The following is a 6,310-nucleotide window of genomic DNA, read 5'->3' on the forward strand; positions in this document are numbered from 1 at the left end:
AAGTGAGTTCCAGGACAGTCAGGGCGGTTACACAGAGAAACCGTGTCTAGAAAAACAAAAATAAAAATAAATAAAAGGAAAAGAGAAAGAAAAGAAAGAAATAAAGAAGACTCGGTCAAGCATGGTGACACAAGCCGAAAATCTAAGGACTCAGAGGCTGAAACTGAGCACCCCAAGCTGAAAGTATGTAGAGAGACCCAGTCTCAAAAAAGAAACGTCTCACTGAAATAATGACAGATTTTGCAACTTTTTTTCTGGTTTTTTTGAGACAGTATTTCTCTGTAGCTTTGGAGCCTGTCCTGGAACTAGCTCTTATAGACCAGGATAGTCTCAAACTCACAGAGATACACCTGCCTCTGCCTCCCGAGTGCTGGGATTAAAAGCGTGAGTCACTGTTGAAATAGGAGCGGTGGCGGGGCTGCGTCCCCAACACCCCGGGCCGCTTGGCTAGCTCATGCCCGAAATAACAACACACAAACTGTATTCATTTAAAGAACTGCTTGGCCCATGAACTCTAGCCCTTACAGGCTAATTCTCGCACCTGGACTAGCCCATTTCTAATAATGTGTGTAAGCACCCCAAGGTGCGCTTACCAGGAAGATTCTAGCCTATGTCCATCTTCATCGTGTGTGCCTCAGAGAGCAGAGCTATCGCGTCTACCCGGGAGAGCTGAGCATGGCGTCTCTTCTCCAGCAGAGCTGTCCGGTCTCTCCGGAAGCAGAGCAGAGTCTGACCTCACTTCCTCTTCCGCCCAGCATCCTATTGTTTATTCCGCCCACCTATCTTTTAACCTATCAGGGCCAGCAGTTTCTTTATTGCTCAGCCAATGAAATCAACAGATTGATATGACACTCCCACATCAAGTCACCACCGCCCAGCTCTAGTTTTTGGGTTTTTGTTTGCTCGTTTATTTGTTTGCAATTTATTCTCAAATATGTTTTTGGGAGGGCAGAGTTAAAAGAGATTTCAAATTGAGTAAGCAAATGTAAAGTTAAGACTCTAGGAATGTGAATTGATGGTATTTAGAAACTGCTACCCCCAAATATGAGAGCTGTACCTTTAATATGTTCCTTACTTCATAGTAGCTAGAATGTCATAAGTGGCCTGCCTTAGTCCACAAAGCACTGAACTTACAAGCCCCAGGGACTACACCTGCCTAAGAAATTGCAAGAGGAAGGGGCCTTCTTCAGATAACCTTGTCTGAAAAAAAAATAAAACCTCTCAATTGTCAAGGATCAATTGTCATAACCAAGTAAAATTAGCAACCACAACAAAAAATACAAACCTCTCTTATCATAGAAGAGAAAGCTTTAATCAAACATTTATGATCATGTGTAAAGCCAGATTAAGATAGATGGATATAAAACAAGAAAACAGCTGGGGAATTGTGTGAGGAGAGGAAGAGTTCTAAAGTGATAGAAGAGGGGGAGACAAAAGAATGAGAGAGAGTGATATAGCAGGCACAGGAACAGCACCTTACCAGTAAGGGACTTCCAGTACACCTGGGTGGCTTTACCGGGTGTATCTGCTTACAGGGCAGAGAACAAAAGGTGTGTGTGTGTGTGCTACTGCAGGAAGCAGCAAGAGATTTGAAACTGGAAAGGGGCAACTGAGTGGACCTGGCCAACGGGAACACTGGTTCCTTAGAATCCCAGAAGAGTAGTTAAAGTCAGTGTGGTGACAGTGTGGTGAAGTCAATACCTCCACTTAAAAGATATATCCCCTAGCCAAACAGACATGTAGTATAGAAGCAGCTTCAAGTAGGTAATGGGAAATAGTTTGATTGAACAGAAATGAGTCTTTTAAGGAAATTTGCCCCCAGGAAAGATGGCCTTTATTGGCCCGATCCAACTACCTACCATTCTGGGTCATAGTCAACAGTCACAAGTAACCAATAATGACATGAAAATGTGTAAAATGGTTCTCATTGATCCTGATGTTAACCCAGAGGCAATCCACCTCCTTTCATGCCTGAAGACAGTGGCTCAGAAATTCGGGGGTGTGATGGTGAGACTCAGCTATATATACACCCAGTTGCTATCTCCTCAACTTTGGTATTAGATGCTCAAATACAACACAAAGATGAGAACAACTCCAAAAAGAGACAAAGCCAGATTAAATACAGAAAGTATTCAGTGGAAAGAAATGGCAAGCTATCAGCCCAGGAGTTAAAAGAAATCAATTGGGGATGGCGCGGGTAGAACCAGGTCGATCGAGAATGCGGTCACAAACCTGTAATTCCCAGCACAACTCAGGCTGAGGCCCAGTGATTGATCTTTTGAAGTTACCTAGAGCTACAGCAAGGCCATGTTTGTGTCTGTGGTGTGTGTGTGTGGGGGTGTTAATTTAAAATCCCTTGATTCTCAAGGAAAACACCAAATGGTGGGAGTTGGTAGGTGATCCCAGTGCAGGAGGAAAGCCAGCAGTACCTGTGCAGCCCAGGTTGGGAGGCCAAGGAATTTTCTTCTAAGAAGAGGCTAAGGTCAGAAAGCTCATAGAGGAAAAGCCAGAGAGGAGTGGATTCCTTTCACCAAGCTTGGCAGCTTAGTCAAGGACATAAGAATCAAGTCCCTGGGGGCTGGAGAGATGGCTCAACCATTAAGGGTTAGGCTCACAACCAAGAAAAAAAATCAAGTCCAAGTCCCTGGATGAGCTCTAACTGTTCTCCCCACCCAATGAAGAGCCTGAGATTATTAATTTTTTCCTGGAAGCAGCCCCTAAGGATGAGGGTCTGAAGACCAGTCATGCCAGTGCAGAGGCAGACTCAGGTTAACCAGCAGCGCAGGTACAAGGTTTTTGTTAACATTGAGCACTACAATGGTCATGTTTGTCTTGGGGTTAACTGACCCAAGGAGGTAGCCATTGCCATCCAAGGGGCCATCGTCTTGTCCAAACTTCCCATTGTCCTTGTGTGGAGAGGCTACTGAGGAAACAAGATTATCAAGCTGTGATGGTTTGAATGAAAATGGCTTCCATAGGCTCATAGAGAGTGGCACTATTGGGAGGTGTGTCCTTGTTGGAGGAAGTATGCCACTGGGGGCACGCTTTGTTTGAGGTTTCAAAAGTTCAATACAAACCTAGTGGCTCATTCTTTCTTTCTGCTGCCTGCCTATCCAGATGTAGTACTCCTAGTTAAATCTATAGCACCATATCTGCCTGTGTGCCACCATGCTTCCCACAACTGTTGGGTGAAGGTCACTTGTTTGGTTCCTGGACGCCCAGCGAGCTTAACCCCGAAATAATCACACAGAAACTGTATTAATTAAATCACTGCTTGGCCCATTAGCTCTAGCTTTTTATTGGCAAACTCTTACATTAATTTAACCTATTTCTATTCATCTGTATATCGCCATGTGGCAGTGGCTTACCCAGAAAGATTCAGCATGTCTGACTCTGGAGGCTCCATGGCATCTCTCTCTCTGCCCTTCTTTTTTCCAGCTTCCATCTTCTTTGCCTACTTAAGTTCTGCCCTATCAACAGGTCAAGGCAGTTTCTTTATTCATTAATGGTAATCACAGCACACAGAGGGGACTCCCACATCACACAGCGACAATAATGGACTAAACTTCTGAGCTGTAAGCCAGCCCCAATTAAATGTTTTCTTTTATAGGAGTTGCCATGGTCATGGTGTCTCTTCTTTATTCTTCTTTATTCTTAGGGTAATAAAACCCTAAAACAGAAGCCCCACACTGTTCCATATAGGTGACAGGATGTAGTGGCTTTGTGTTAGTGCATCTCATTTCTGTCCTTAGATGAACTGGCATCATCTCTGCTCCTGTGCCCAAGAATTTGTTGATGATGGCAGGTATTGATGATTTCCAGATGTCAGCCAGGGGCTTCATTACCACCCTAGACAACTTCACCAAGGCCACCTCCAAGGCCTACAATAATCTGACCATCTGACCTCAACCATGTTCATCAAATCTCCCATCAGGAACTCTTCAATCATTAGATTCTCTGTGCAGAGGACCCAGGTTTTATTTGGGGTTACTGCATAGGGTAATAATATAAGAAAAAGTTAATTAAGCCCATTTAAAGAATAAAAAACACTCAAGAGTTCTCAAAAGCAGTTCCCATTATCTGTATGTCAGGAGTAGTGCCCTCTGTAGCTGAATAACCCATTTAATGGGTATTCTAAATGTAATGGCAAGGGTCACTAAGTACAATTGCAACCAAGAAAATAGGCATCAACACCCCCCACACACACACACATTTGAACCAGAACAGACTGTTACCCATGACCATGACATTGGGCTCATCTATTGCCCCAACACAGGTGAAAGCCAGGAGCCAGAGCTCAATGACAAATCTAATGTCTACTTCCTTCCTATTGCTGAAGACAATCCATAGATATCACCACCTCTATGCTATCCCCATGAGTCTATTCATAACAGCTTCAGCACTTCAGCCCTCGTTGAAAAGTATTCATCTTTTGATCTCTCTATGAAGAAAAATCTTGTTAAAGGCAGGAAGTGAAGAAAATAATGCTAGAAAAATTCAGTGTGGAGAGAGGACTGAATCTATGGAATAATTATGGCAGAAGTGCTGACGAAACATGAGTCAGAGAAATGCTCAAGTGAACCACACAAAGGAAATGGACCTCCGCAAAGCTGTGGAGGAACCGGACACAGGCAGGAGAAAATGAGCGGAGTGACTCAGACTAACGAAGAACTGGACATGAAAAATCAACAAACTGACAAGCAAAAATAACATGTCTAAAAATATGTGTTCTACCTGAGAAAGCAGCCTAGCCTCTGCTGCTTTCCTCAGATCCCTCAAACCTCTTTTGGTCCTTCCAGATGCGCATTTCAGAGTTAAAACAGCAAGAGAGTTCCAAGGCACTCATCTTCTCACTGATCAGTAGAAAATTCCAGCAGTCTTGATTATTATCATTGATCTCTTTAGGGAGCCCTATGATAATGGGAAGACTAGCATTATGATTTGGGTTGACGATTACATGAGTAAACTTCAAATGTGCAAAAAAAGACAAATCTTGCATGTTTCTTCTCATGGAGAATCTAGATACACACGTATAGGTATGCGTGTGTATATCATGAAGGCAGAAAGGAGACTACAGAAATAGCGTGAACAAGGGACAGTAATTGGATATGAGCAAACCACAATGTGTGTATATATGAAGATGCCACAAAGAGACATCATTTTACACGCTAACTAAAAAGTTAATCAAAAAAATTTAATTTAGCCAGGTATGATGGCACATGCCTTTAATTCCAACACTTGGGAGATAGAGACAAGGTGGATCTCTGTGAGTTCAAAGCCAGCCTGATCTGCTTAGTGAACTCTAGGAAAGTCAGAGCTATGTGGAGAAACCATGTTTCAAAAAATTAATTATTGTATGTATGTGTTTGATGTGTTGGTATAAGTATATGCATGTGGAGATCGGAAGACAACTTTTGAGAGTCTGCTCCCACACCATGTATGCATGCATACATGCACACACCCTTTTAAGTTATCAGACTTGCAGGGCAGACACTTTACCAACAGACCAATTTGCCTGTCCAATAAGTGTTTGTGTGTGTGGTGGGGAAAGGTCAGAGGTAGCCATTGAATATCTTCCTCTATCTTTTTCCACTTCATTTTTTTCTTGGTTTATTTTTCTCTAGACAGAACTGTAGTGATAGGAGCGGCGGGGCTACGTTCCCGGCACCCGGCCGCCCACATGGCTAGCTTATGCCCAGAAATAATTACACGGAAACTGTATTCTTTTAAACACTGCCTGACCCATTAGTTCCAGCCTCTCATTGGCTAGCGCTTACATATTGTTCTAACCCATTTCTAATATTCTGTGTAGCCCACGAGGTGGCTTACCAGGGATGATCTTAACCTGTGTCTGCCTGGAATGGGAGAATCATGGCTACTCCTGATTCAGCTTCTTTCTCCCAGCATTCTGTTCTGTTTTCTCCACCTACCTAAGGGTTGGCCTATCAAATGGGCCTAGGCAGTTTCTTTATTAATAAGAAATCACTCCCACATCACAGTTTGTTGTAGCTTTGACTGTCCAGGCTGGCCTCAAACTCACAGAACTCTTGCTGTCTCTTCCTCCCGAGTGCTGGGATCAGAGGCGTGCACCACCACCGCCTGGCCTCCATTTCATTAAAAAAAAAAAAAGTCGCTGGCCAGAGCCCTTGAATCCCCCGTCTTTACTTCATCAGTGGCTGGGTTACCAATGTGCACTGTCACATCTGGCTTTTTACAAGGATGCAGGGAGTCAGGGGAGGGGCATATCACCATTTCAAATAGTAATAATAACAATTTATGATGAGGGCATATAAGATTCCAGATCATGCCT

This window comes from Alexandromys fortis, unplaced genomic scaffold, assembly GCF_014885135.2.
Source record: "Alexandromys fortis isolate MF-2015 unplaced genomic scaffold, M_Fortis_MF-2015_v1.1 scaffold_114, whole genome shotgun sequence".
NCBI lineage: Eukaryota > Metazoa > Chordata > Mammalia > Rodentia > Cricetidae > Alexandromys > Alexandromys fortis.